Raw genomic sequence first — 14,262 nt, 5'->3', positions numbered from 1 at the left:
ATTTTTATTATTTATTTTTAGAAGCCGGGACAGAAAAACTTCGTTATAAATTCATAACTTTTTCGTCCGACGTCCGTTCTCGCCTATCTTTTCATCGTTTCGCTACTAACAACGAGATCTTCGATTCTCGTTTAGATTGTTTCGGCTAAAAACCGCTCGATCTCAAATCGAGTATTCGTGCTGCATATCGCTAAGTCGAAACTTCCGAAAATCATAACTTCCTCATATGAAATCAAATTTGGGCATTCTATATATATTCGGAAACCTGGTTTCAACTACTACAACATTATCCAAATATATCAAGTTTATTTTACACTTAAATTTTGACGCTCATTTTATTCTTAATTAATCAAATCACATAATTAAGCAATTAAGCACAAAACACATAATACTCAAATAATACACTTCTATTATTTCAAAACGGGTTACAAAGGTTAACCTAGACTATTATATCAACATTAATGACAAGCCCAGAAACATAGGCGTTACAATAGGGCACCACGACGTGGTGACGACTGTTTGAGCAAAACCCTAATTTCCAAACTTTGAGCCTTGTTTAAAGGAAGTAGCAGCTGGGGTTTCACCCCTTATCAGCCTCCATCAACCTCCAACACTCAGAAACCCTAGCCCTAACATATTTTTCTTTTGTGAGCTAATTTTAGTGCTTTTGGTGATGTTTAGAGGAAGAAGAAGGAAGTTTGGTGCAAGACTCAGCAAGAAATCCATCTCCACTCCTTGTGTTCACTCTATGGACCTTTGGTGAGCTTTCTAGTTCCATTCTTGTTGGTTTTATCTTCATAGATCTAGAGTTTTAGAACATTTTGGACTCTTGGTTGCATTTGTCAAGATAGGGTGAAACGAAACCGGAGGTTGATACGAACCCAACACTACTACAAGTTGTTATATAAAGTATTATGGACTCGGGGTTGATACGGACCCAGGGGTTGCTAGGGACCCAACACAACTACAAGCTATTACATAGAGTCATTATGAACTCAATGTGGATACGAAACCGACACAACCACATGTTGTTATATTTGTAGATGTTGTATGTGGTATTTTGGGGAACTCACTACGCTTTATGCTTACGGTTTGGTGGTTGAAACATTTTCAGGTACTTCTAGTTTTAAAAAGAAGAGTTCGACATGATCACACTACATCCCCTAGAGATTTATTTTGCAGTGATTATTTATGATTTTACTCTGATGTTTTGAGAATACTTTTACTCTAATCATCTTTTGAGATAATGTATGAATGATTTTGACTTATTTAAATGAAAATTTTACTCGATATTTTTTGGGATGTTACAAGTTGGTATTAGTGCCTTGGTTTGAGGGATTCGTGCACACTCACGGGTGTGTCTAAACTCAAACTGAGGAGTTTTACAAAAAGGTTTTTAAGAAAAGGAGTGCGATGCATGCAATCAACCTAGATCAAGTAAGTATTTCCCAAAATACCCATACTTGTGTTATGCTTATTGTTTTGGTATGAGTTTATGAGAATTGCATGCTAGATTAGGGCTAAGGATATACTTAGGATTTGCATGATAGAATGCTAGGAGATATGCCTATGGATTGAGCTTTTGGAACTGCATACTAGTATGGATTTCATATGTTGAATAGAATGGTTTGATTTGTGACACTTTGTAGCCTAGGTGGAATTGGATCCTATGTCAGATTTTGAAACTATGTTAATGGAATTGATTGCTAAGTGTATGCTTTAAAAATTGTACACGATTAGGATCATATAGCCCTAGAAGGACTGATTTGGCATTATTTCATGTTCCTCGTCTGGTTGTGGGCTTAGGGTAGAATATTCATTCGACAGTCTATGTGATCCCGTTTTGTGTATAATTTGCATGCATAAGGCAACCGGAAGTGTTGGTAGAAGTTCCTAGCATCACAGAAGCAAGTTAGTCAGATGATGCATTTTTATGTTTTGTGGCCTATACAGTGTTACTTTCCGAATGCTGCTTGCTTTGTGCTTTATGGAACCCATATTGATGTGAGCTAACTATTAAATGAATATGTTAAGTTACATGCTGCAAAGTTTAAATAATTCTAGGATGATTGATTTGGCTCTATTGCGCAACTCTCGTTTGAGTCTAACCGTTGTAGATTTGGGTCTTTTATTGTAAGGATTATTTAAGTTTTGTTGCATGTAATTGTATTCATGAAGTAGCTAGCTGATATTAGTAGGGGTTCTTCAACAGCTGGTGGCAGGGTGAGGTGGGAATCCTAGGAGAGCCTAGGAAGTGCCTTAGAGAAGTTGGTGCGCTGTTTCGCGGTGTGTATTCGTTTGAAAGGCGGGCATATGTGATTGGATTGGACGATGGTGGTCATGAATAGTCACTTAGACGATCTGAAACGATTCTTAAGGAAAGTATGGATAGGTGTGGAAGGTAGTATTGTGAAACATCCCAAAAATACAACCAGAAAATTTCATTTTAAATATAACAAAAATCATAAAACTGAGTATCACATAATAAAACCATGCATTGCGTATCCCAAAACCATATTAAAATACTGTGAGAAAAACTTTGTCACAAGTGTATCAAAACAAATCTAAGAAACTGAATCAACTCCCATGACAAAAACTGAAGCTGTGGTGTGTGCGATGTCATCATCCCGAGCTCTTCCCTTTACTTGCGGAAGTACCTGAAACCAAAAACTGAAACCGTAAGCACGAAGCTTAGTGAACTCCCCCAAACTACCGCATACCACACAATAACAAATAAAGCGCATATTGGGCCTTGCCCACTGCATCGGACCGAAGTCCGGAACTGTGTCCGGGACTAACTGCATCAGACCGAAGTCCGGAACTAACTGCATCGGACCGAAGTCTGGAACTAGCTGCATCGGACTGAAGTCCGGAATTGACTGGGACCTTGTCCCCTGCATCGGACCAGAGTCCAGAACTAACTGCATCGGACCGAAGTCCGGAACTCACTGCATCGGACTGAAGTCCGGAACTAGCTGCATCGGACCGAAGTCCGGAACTGTCTGAACATAGCATAACATAAACACGTATTTGCTAACATAACACATATACTGCATCGGACTGAAGTCCGGAACACATAACACAAAACATGCTTGAATCACAAAGACATCAAACACTCTAACTACTGCATCGGACTGAAGTCCGGAACTACTGCTAACTAAACGGGCCGGCATTGTGGCCGTAGACCCATTCCTACTGGAAGGAAACTCACCTCGTGAACTGGCTGCTGTGTGTATGGCTCTGGAAGCTATCTGCTGCTGCTCCGGTATCTCCCCAGCTACAATTCCAAAAACACACTCAATCAACTACTAGTAACTGGATTGGGGTAAAATGACTCTTTTACCCCTGGTCAAAGTCAACTCTCCTGGTCAAAGTCAACCTATAGTTGACCTGACTCGCCGAGTTGGGCCGCCAACTCGCCGAGTCTCTATTCTCACTACTCAACCCTACTCGTGGCTACTCGTCGAGTATGGCATCAACTCGACGAGTTCCCTTTCGATTCGAAAACTCAGGCTATCTGCATCCGACTCGCCGAGTCGTATGAACAACTCGAAGAGTTGTTCTTGAGCTAAGAAGATTGCCTTGGACTCGCCGAATTGTATGAACAACTCGTCGAGTCCCTCCATCACTGAGTCTGACCTCCAACTCACTGAGTCCACTCTACTACTCACTGGTCCCCACTCGCCATCACTCAAAAGGGGAAAAATCGGGGACTCGCGACTCGACTCGCCGAGTGGCATGCATGCAGCTACTCTAAACTCGATTCTGCTTGAATCCAGCGTATAAAACTTATAGATATGGGCTCCCTTAGCTCGATTAACACGTAAAGATTCTATCTTTACGTGCCCATAAGCATCCATGAAGATTAGAAGGCTCAAAAAGCATAATAAAGGCTAGATCTAGGGTTCTCATGCAAAGCAACTTCAAAAAGGCAATAGATCAAGGCTCTACAACTCCTAAATGAACAGATCTAGGGATATCTCGACCTATTAAGGCATCCATACAACTATAAATCTTGAAAAAATACATTAAGCTAGCCTTAAAGGTGTTCCAATGGAGGTTTTAAGCACAAAACAGAAGGATTCCGAGAAATACCTCAATGAACTCTGATTTTGACCTTGGATCTTTGCTTTACACCTCTTCCCTTTGGTCCTTTCTTCTTTCTCTTCTTCAAACCTTCAAGGATTCACACAAAACACTTTAATCAATCAAGGAATGGTTTAGGGTTTTCTCACAGGCTCTCTGAGGGTGAAGGAGGCGAGTTTGGGCACATAACATTGCTTAAATAGTGAGCAAACCCGGGGATTTAGGGTTTCTCCCTGGCAGGCGGACTCGCCAAGTCCCAAATATGGACTCGCCGAGTCGCCGACTTACACGTGCTCAAAATCCCGTCCCTACTCGACGAGTCGGGCTATAGACTCGCCGAGTCCCTCTTGAAAATTTCTAAATAAATACCATGGAAGCAACATACCAGAGACGGGTCGTTACATATTGGGCCCATACTACTGAAAGCACAGGATCCATTATTAAATCAAGGAAATATTTCTGGGATTCTAAGGAGTTGATTGAGGGTAGATTTTATGGTTTGGAATCATGGTTCATTACAGTGTGTTTCAGTATTATTCGGTTTATCGGTTATGGTTGTTTAAGCTGAGGATGGGCCTTGTGTTTGGTTGGGCCTTGGTGGCATTGTCATTTTGGGATTGAATGGTTCAGACCTAGGTGAGTTAGTTGATTTTGAGGTCATAAAGGCCTTGCTCGAGGTAGTGCCAGGTGAGTCGTAGGACTCAAGAAGGAAGCGATTGTGATGATCGGTTCGAGGATTGCAGCCAAAGGCTGAGTGATTGTCAGACAGATTTGGATGTCCCTATCTTCGATGGGAGTATATTCTTCCGACTTTCAGTATTTGGAGGAAAGAGAGAACAGACATGATATTTTCATAGTTGGGATGTTTACCCAACATGGGTCTGGATGGTTGTGGTTTTTTAGCGGCAAGTATAGCAGTGTGGGAATGCACAAGAGGATTCTTGTGGTATGGTTGGCTTGAGACGAGATCAAGGGTCTGGTTCATTTGAATTTGGTTAGATTTGGTGCTAGTTGATTGTTTCAAGTAATCAAGGAAGGTGAATTGAGAGCGACAACTTTTGTTGTCTTTTATGTATCCCGACTATGAGAACGTTGCCCCTTGTATTTATAAATGATCCTCACGATGAATTGATGGTTGGGGATTTGCAGACGGGGAGTGTGGTAGTCTATTTTTTTCTTGATAGGAAGTTGGTGTTATTAATGGACTGCCAAAATTATTGTTTGTGCATCTGCATGGGATTCTTGATGTTTGATGCGGTTATGATTGGGAGGTTTCTGAGGTCTCCATTTGAGATTTGGAATCTATTTGAGTTTTCTTGGTCTTTATCTAAAAGATCTTCTTGTGTTGTATTATACATTCCAAAGGTATGGGATTCTTGAGTTGTATTATACATTCCAAGAATTGGACTTCTCGAATCCAAAAATCACATTTGGAGAACTTAGCATACAACTTCTCCTTCTTCAAGACTTCTAACACTTCTTGCAAGTGTCTGCCATGCTCTTCTTGGGTCTTTGAATAAATCAGAATGTCGTCAATAAACACTATCACAGATTTATCAAGGAACGGTTACAAACCCTATTCATCAAATCCATGAATGCTGCTGGAGCATTGGTTAGTCCAAACGACATAACCAAGAACTCATAGTGTCCATATCGTGTTTTGAATGCAGTCTTCTCTATATCATGCTCTCTTATTTTCAGCTGATGATATCCTGACCTCAGGTCGATCTTTGAAAAATAACTTGAACCTTGTAGTTGATCGAACAGGTCATCAATCCTCGGCAACGGGTATCTATTCTTTATCGTTGCTTTATTTAGCTCTCTGTAATCAATGCACATCCTCATACTTCCATCTTTCTTCTTTACGAATAACACCGGAGCTCCCCAGGGCGATGAACTAGGTCTTATGAAACCTTTGTCCAATAACTCCTGAAGTTGCATCATCAGCTCCTTCATCTCCGTCGGTGCTAATCGATAAGGTGATTTTGATATAGGCGTCATTCCAGGCAACAAGTCTATTCTAAACTCCACTTGTCTATCAGGCGGTAATCCGGGAAGATCTTCGGGAAATACTTCCGGATAATCACATATGACAGGAATGCTCTGCATCGCCTTTTTCTCCTTCTTAGCATCTATCACAAATGCTAGATACGACGTACATCCTTTGGCCAAATAGTTTCTGGCTTTCATCAATGAAATGATTCCAGAATTTACTCTGCGTTTATCTCCATACACCATAAACGACTCTTTCCCAAGCGGGTTTACTTTGACTATCTTTTTCTTGTACAATATCTTGGCGTCATTGGCGCTAAGCCAATCCATTCCCAACACGATGTCGAAACCATTAAGTTCTATAGGCAATAATCCCTCGTGGAACTTATTCCCATTCAAGTCAATTAAGATGTTTTTCATACGATGACTAACAGGTACAAACTTGCCACTAGCAACTTCGACTAATAAATTCATTATCTAGTCTATCAACAGGCAAAGCTAGCTTTCTACCAAATTCATGCGATATAAAGGAGTAGTTGGCTCCAGAATCAAATAAAATTTGGGCAGGAAATTTGTTTACGAGAAAGGTACCTGAAGCGACATCAGCTTCATCTTTAGCAGCTTCCAGTGTCATCTGGAATGCTCTCGCCTTCGGTTTTGGCGGAATGTTGGGTCTAGCTGCCTCCTTCTTCTTCGGGCAGTCCCTCGACATGTGTCCCTCCTCACAACAACCATAACAAACTTTCTTAGAGTGGGTACATTCATTGGCATAGTGCACTGGCTTTCCACACTTGTAGCATGTGGCCACTACCTCACATTTTCCATGATTCTTCTTCTTACATTTGTCGCACCATTTCGCTTCGCCTCCACCTCCCCTCGAACCAGACTTCGAGAACTTGTTTTTCTTGTTGGACCCTAAAGTTCCATCGAACTTCCTCGTTTCACCAACATCTATCCTTTCCAGACCCTTTTCCTTCTGCTGGGCCTCCACATTCTTAGCTGCACGAAAAAGTGTTTTCAGAGTAGTTGCCATCTTGACTATTGGACCAAAGTCGGCAAACAGTCCATTAGAAAACCTCTCAACCTTGGAGAGTTCCGTTGGCACTAGGTATGGAAATAACTTCATTTTCTCAGTGAATGCAGTAGCATAGTCATCTATGCTCATCCTCCCCTTCTTCAAGTTTTGGAACTCATTGTTCAAATCAATCAGATCTATCTCTAAATAATACTGTACCCTTAACTGTTCCAAGAACTCCTCCCATGACATTTTCAGGGCTTCTCCTCGTGGCATAGTATCTGCCAACAACTTCCACCAACTCAAGACTCCAGTCTTCAGTTGTCTAACTACAAAGACAGTCTTCTGTTTGTTGCTACAGTCGCAACTTTCAAATACCATCTCCATTTCGGAGATCCAATCCATTATCTAAACAGGCTTCGAGCTTCCAGAAAGACTTGGCGGCTTGGCGCCCAAGAAGTTCTAGTACATTCGCCCATCCTTGTTGTTTCTCCTTTCCGGATCGTTCCTTCGTTCTCCTTGAGTCCCAACTTGACTCACCATGCGACTATTGTTCCGTTGCTCCGATTGCTCGGGAATCAATTCGGGTTCCTCAATAGGTATGATAGGTTCGTCCCTATTATCATGCAACATCTGTCGCATTTCTTCCCTTTGTTCGGCTAACATAGCCCGAATCATGGCTTGCACCCCAGCCATCGTTATTGGTTCTGGTGCTGTTGCTACAACAGGTATTTGCTCAATCACTGGCGGTTGATTCCTGTTTTCATCCGCGTTTCCAACGCCACTCCTTGTTCTCACCATTTTTGATCTACACACCGAATAAGGTGAAATTAGATCCTCATTCACGATAGATATTCAAATCATCCTTATTACTTCGAAACGTTTACATGCTAGTTCTAATAACGTAGACATACACTTAGAATCCTACACACATAAGGTTTCTAGATCTGGTCGGCAACAGACCGTAGATCTGAACAATTAATATGATATATGGCAACATATAACATTTAGCACATAAAAACATTTTAGGCAACTTTCCTAAAATAAACTAGTGCTTGTGTCTAAAATCCAACAGACACTTAACTCAAATTTCCATTTAGCATTCTAAGTTGAAGTCTAGAAATCCTACAAATTCCTAGTTCGCTTAAACTAATGCTCTGATACCAACTGTGACATCCCCAAAATCTCGGCCAGAAAAGACCGGTTTCATTTATGCTTTTTAAAATAATTTCAGAGTAAATCCTTTTGATTTAAAAGAGTTGCAGAATTTGTTCCCAAAACAAAATATGATAAAATAATAATTATCAAAGCATTTCATCAAGAGATGCATTTTCATTATATAATCAAAACTCAGGATGTCATGTTCCGATACAGACCATAAAGCATAAACGATAACATTATAAGTCATTCAACAAATATATACATATACAGACTTGTAAACAAAACAACTCGATGATTCATCCATCTTATGCCCTTGTGCCACTTCCTGTAATACAAATAAAATTGAGTGGGTCAGGCTTGGGAGCCTGGTGAGCATATATGGTTTTCAACCCACAATAAATAATTATATTTAATTTCACCAACCAACAACAACCCGATTACCCATTCCCGTTATCCTCACTTTACGTCCCTAAAACAACATCTATCTCAAGGGACCTAATCTAGGACTTTCATCGGGACGGACATTACTGCTAAGGGGTGTCCTCAACAATAGATGTCCTAAAGGCAACCATGAGGGGGATAGAGTACACCGGTGAACACATCGTTCACAACACCTACAGGTTATGAACCTGCTAGCGTTCCACTGGACTGTCTAGAAAGAGTCTGTGGTCGTTATCCATACTCTGCTGAATAACTAGATCAACAACAACAACATCGAGGCCTCTCATCTGTTTATTACACACCAACTATCTACCCATGTTCTACCCAACATATTAGTAGATAAAAATATATATTTTTATACATAGTTTAAAACCTGTATAACATTTTCATTCAATACATATTCCACATAACACGTATTTCATAGAAAGTAAATCAGATCTATGAGATAGAAGAGATTGAATATACATTCACACACATAACAACAAAAATATACACATAACACGTATTTCGTATAAAATACTTCATAATTATGCGTTAGAAGAAAGTAACTACACACTCACTTGATCAGAAGATGATCGGACAACACTACGACTTGCAGAAGTAGTATTCTTCGGTAGATCTGGAAGATCTTCACAAAAACCGGGCTCCTCGCGGGCAGGGCTTCAGCTAGGGAATCGCACATCTCGGGATCTTCGGGGCTTAAAAACTTGCTTCGGGGCTCGGGAATAATACCGGGGCTTCGGGGTATAAATGGCACGCAAATCGAGGCAAAAGCTAGAGAGAGAATAAGAAAATGGCCAAAAGAAATCGGCAGCCTCGCATGCCCCTTTTATAGGCGCTGAACCTCGCATTACGTTGGGCGTAATGCTTCGGTACGCTGGGCGTACTCCGGATAGGGCTCCACGTGGTGAGGTTTCAGTGGTGAATCGTAGCTCGTTCTCGGACCGCATACGACCGAGGTACGCTGGGCGTACAGAAGGCTATGCTGGGCGTACCCTTCGGATCAGGTTGATGACTCCTCGGATATTATCCGAATTAAGATTAAATAAATAAATATTAATTATTTAATAAACTTCAAAAATCCATATCTTCTTCATACGAACTCCGTTTTCGACGTTCTTTATATCCCCGCGTAGGTGAGACTACGTTCTACAAATTTTGTTTAGAGTCCGTCGGCTAATTTTGACTTTTATTTTTATTATCTATTTTTAGAAGGCCGGGACAGAAAAAATTCGTTATAAATTCATAACTTCTTCATCCGACGTCCGTTCTCACCTATCTTTTCATCGTTTCGCTAATAACAACCAGATCTTTGATTCTCGTTTAGATTATTTCGGCTAAAAACCGCTCGATCTCAAATCGAGTATTCGGGCTGCATATCGCTAAGTCGAAACTTCAGAAAATCATAACTTCCTCATACGAAGTCAAATTTGGGCGTTCTATATATATTCGGAAACCTGGTTTCAACTACTACAACATTATCCAAAGATATCAAGTTTATTTTACACTTAAATTTTGACGCTCATTTTATTCTTAATTAATCAAATCACATAATTAAGCAATTAAGCACAAAACACATAATACTCAAATAATACACTTCTATTATTTCAAAACGGGTTACAAAGGTTAACCTAGACTATTATATCAACATTAATGACAAGCCCAGAAACAGAGGCGTTACAATAGGGCACCACGACGTGGTGACGACTGTTTGAGCAAAACCCTAATTTCCGAACTTTGAGCCTTGTTTAAAGGAAGTAGCAGCTGGGGTTTCACCCCTTATCAGCCTCCATCAACCTCCAACACTCAGAAACCCTAGCCCTAACATATTTTTGCTTTTGTGAGCTATTTTTAGTGCTTTTGGTGATGTTTAGAGGAAGAAGAAGGAAGTTTGGTGCAAGACTCAGCAAGAAATCCATCTCCACTCCTTGTGTTCACTTTGTGGACATTTGGTGAGCTTTCTAGTTCCATTCTTGTTGGTTTTATCTTCATAGATCTAAAGTTTTAGAACATTTTGGACTCTTGTTTGCATTTGTCAAGATAGGGTGAAACGAACCCGGAGGTTCATACGAACCCAACACTACTACAAGTTGTTATATAAAGTCATTATGGACTCGGGGTTGATACGGACCCAGGGGTTGATAGCGACCCGACACAACTACAAGCTATTACATAGAGTCATTATGAACTCAGTGTGGATACGAAACCGACACAACCACATGTTGTTATATTTATATATGTTGTATGTGGTATTTTGGGGAACTCACTACGCTTTATGCTTACGGTTGGTGGTTGAAACATTTTTAGTTACTTCTAGTTTTAAAAAGAAGAGTTCGACTTGATCACACTACATCCCCTAGAGATTTATTTTGCAGTGATTATTTATGATTTTATTATGATGTTTTGAGAATAATTTTACTCTAATCATCTTTTGAGATAATGTATGAATGATTTTGACTTATTTAAATGAAAATTTTACTCGATATTTTTTGGGATGTTACAAGTTGGTATCAGTGCCTTGGTTTGAGGGATTCGGGTACACTCACGGGTGTGTGTAAACTCAAATTGAGGAGTTTTACAAAAAGGTTTTTAAGAAAAGGGGTGCGATGCATGCAATCAACCTAGATCAAGTAAGTATTTCCCAAAATACCCATACTTGTGTTATGCTTATTGTTTTGGTATGAGTTTATGAGAATTGCATGCTAGATTAGGGCTAAGGATATACTTTGGATTTGCATGATAGAATGCTAGGAGATATGCCTATGGATTGAGCTTTTGGAACTGCATGCTAGTATGGATTTCATATGTTGGATAGAATGGTTTGATTTGTGATACTTTGTAGCCTAGGTGGAATTGGATCCTATGTCAGATTTTGAAACTATGTTAATGGAATTGATTGCTAAGTGTATGCTTTAAAAATTGTACACGATTAGGATCATATAGCCCTAGAAGGACTGATTTGGCATTATTTCATGTTCCTCGTCTGGTTGTGGGCTTAGGGTAGAATATTCATTCGACAGTCTATGTGATCCCGTTTTGTGTATAATTTGCATGCATAAGGCAACCGGAAGTGTTGGTAGAAGTTCCTAGCATCACAAAAGCAAGTTAGTCAGATGATGCATTTTTATGTTTTGTGGCCTATACAGTGTTACTTTCCGAATGCTGCTTGCTTTGTGCTTTATGGAACCCATATTGATGTGAGCTAACTATTAAATGAATATGTTAAGTTACATGCTGCAAAGTTTAAATAATTCTAGGATGATTGATTTGGCTCTATTGCGCAACTCTCGTTTGAGTCTAACCGTTGTAAATTTGGGTCTTTTATTGTAAGGATTATTTAAGTTTTGTTGCATGTAATTGTATTCATGAAGTAGCTAGCTGATATTAGTAGGGGATCTTCAACAGCTGGTGACAGGGTGAGGTGGGAATCCTAGGAGAGCCTAGGAAGTGCCTTAGAGAAGTTGGTGCGCTGTTTCGCGGTGTGTATTCGTTTGAAAAGCGGGCATATGTGATTGGATTGGATGATGGTGGTCATGAATAGTCACTTAGACGATCCGAAACGATTCTTAAGGAAAGTATGGATAGGTGTGGAAGGTAGTATTGGGCCCATACTACTGAAAGCACAGGATCCATTATTAAATCAAGGAAATATTTCTGGGATTCTAAGGAGTTGATTGAGGCTAGATTTTATGGTTTGGAATCACGGTTCATTACAGTGTGTTTCAGTATTATTCGGTTTATCGGTTATGGTTGTTCAAGCTGAGGATGGGCCTTGTGTTTGGTTGGGCCTTAATGGCTTTGTCATTTTGGGATTGAATGATTCAAACCTTGGTGAGTTAGTTGATTTTGAGGTCATAAAGGCCTTGCTCGAGGTAGTGCCAGGTGAGTCGTAGGACTCAAGAAAGAAGCGATTATGATGATAGGCTCGAGGATTGCAGCCAAAGGCTGAGTGATTGGCAGACAGATTTGGATGTCCCTATCTTTGATGGGAGTATATTCTTCCGACTTTCAGTATTTGGAGGAAAGAGAGAGCAGACATGATATTTTCATAGTTGGGATGTTTACCCAACATGGGTCTGGATGGTTGTGGTTTTTTAGCGGCAAGTATAGTAGTGTGGGAATGCACAAGAGGATTCTTGTGGTATGGTTGGCTTGAGACGAGATCAAGGGTCTGGTTCATTTGAATTTGGTTAGATTTGGTGCTAGTTGATTGTTTCAGGTAATCAAGGAAGGTGAATTGAGAGCGACAACTTTTGTTGTCTTTTATGTATCCCAACTATGAGAACGTTGCCCCTTGTATTTATAAATGATCCTCACGATGAATTGATGGTTGGGGATTTGCAGACGGGGAGTGTGGCAGTCTATTTTTTTCTTGATAGGAAGTTGGTGTTATTAATGGACTGTCAAAATTATTGTTTGTGCATCTGCATGGGATTCTTGATGTTTGATGCGGTTATGATTGGGAGGTTTCTGAGGTCTCCATTTGAGATTTGGATTCTCTTTGAGTTTTCTTGGTCTTTATCTAAAAGATCATCTTGTGTTGTATTATACATTCTAATGGTATGGGATGTTATGTATTTGGTTGATCTGTTTTGAGATTTGGTATTGTTGTAATTCTAGTTGGTGGTAGTTCGAACCCAAAGTGGTGGAGAAGTAAGTACTCTACTTGGAGGATTATCAATCCGCTTGAGTTTATGGTGTCGGAAGAATGGTTCATAGGGATATGTTGTTCGGGTATGCGTGGCTTTGGATTAAGTGTTGGTCAAGTCGAGGGTGTAGAGCAAGTTGCTATCTGATGTATGTGTTTAGGAAATACACGAGTCGTCTCGCAACAGGAAGTGGTTGGTAGAGGAACTTGTTGTAGCCAATGATTCCTTTTGGGATGTCGATGAATAGATCAGGAGACGCTAGGGTCACTCAGTTTGAGTATCGGTTGTTGTGGGATTTGTCAGTTCATTGTATAGATTGCTATTTATAGTATAGGTTGGGCAGTTGTTGATTAGTTAATCAACTTCAGAGTTGGGTATGTTTAGCTCCACGTGAGTTTTGGTTCAATGGTGTATTGGGTCGTTGGATTAGTTGCTAATTCATTCTCAATAGTTGGTCTCTTCATTCATCATTAATAGCGAAGATTCTTCGAGAGTTTCGAGCTTTAACAGTTGAAGTTCAATGGATATGTGAACCTATCATCGGAATTGGTACATTGTGCCTTTTGGTTTATGCGTATGGGTTCGGATTTCGGGGCAATGTTGTTAGTTTTTCAGGTGTAACTTTAGATCTTTGTCGAATCCAATTTCGGGCATGTCAGGGTTGGTATTTGGATTGACCCGACCAGGGTTTTGACAATAAATCTGGATAATTTTGGAAGTTTTATCGAGCAAGTTACTTATTAGTGGGATCTGTTCAGTTTCAATCGAGGTATGGGATCTTGTATCGCTCGTTCATGAGGATGTTTCTGCTATCAATTGAGGCTTTTCTTTTCGTTAAATCTATTATTACCTCACCCTTTGGGTAAGGTTGTGTGGAAGAAGGAATGCAGTAGATCCAAGGTTGGTTATGTGTCTCCC

The sequence above is a fragment of the Lactuca serriola genome, chromosome 5, assembly GCF_051521515.1.
Source record: "Lactuca serriola cultivar US96UC23 chromosome 5, Lser_US96UC23_V15, whole genome shotgun sequence".
In the NCBI taxonomy this organism is placed as follows: domain Eukaryota; kingdom Viridiplantae; phylum Streptophyta; class Magnoliopsida; order Asterales; family Asteraceae; genus Lactuca; species Lactuca serriola.
Note: the sequence above shows the minus strand (reverse complement) of the source record.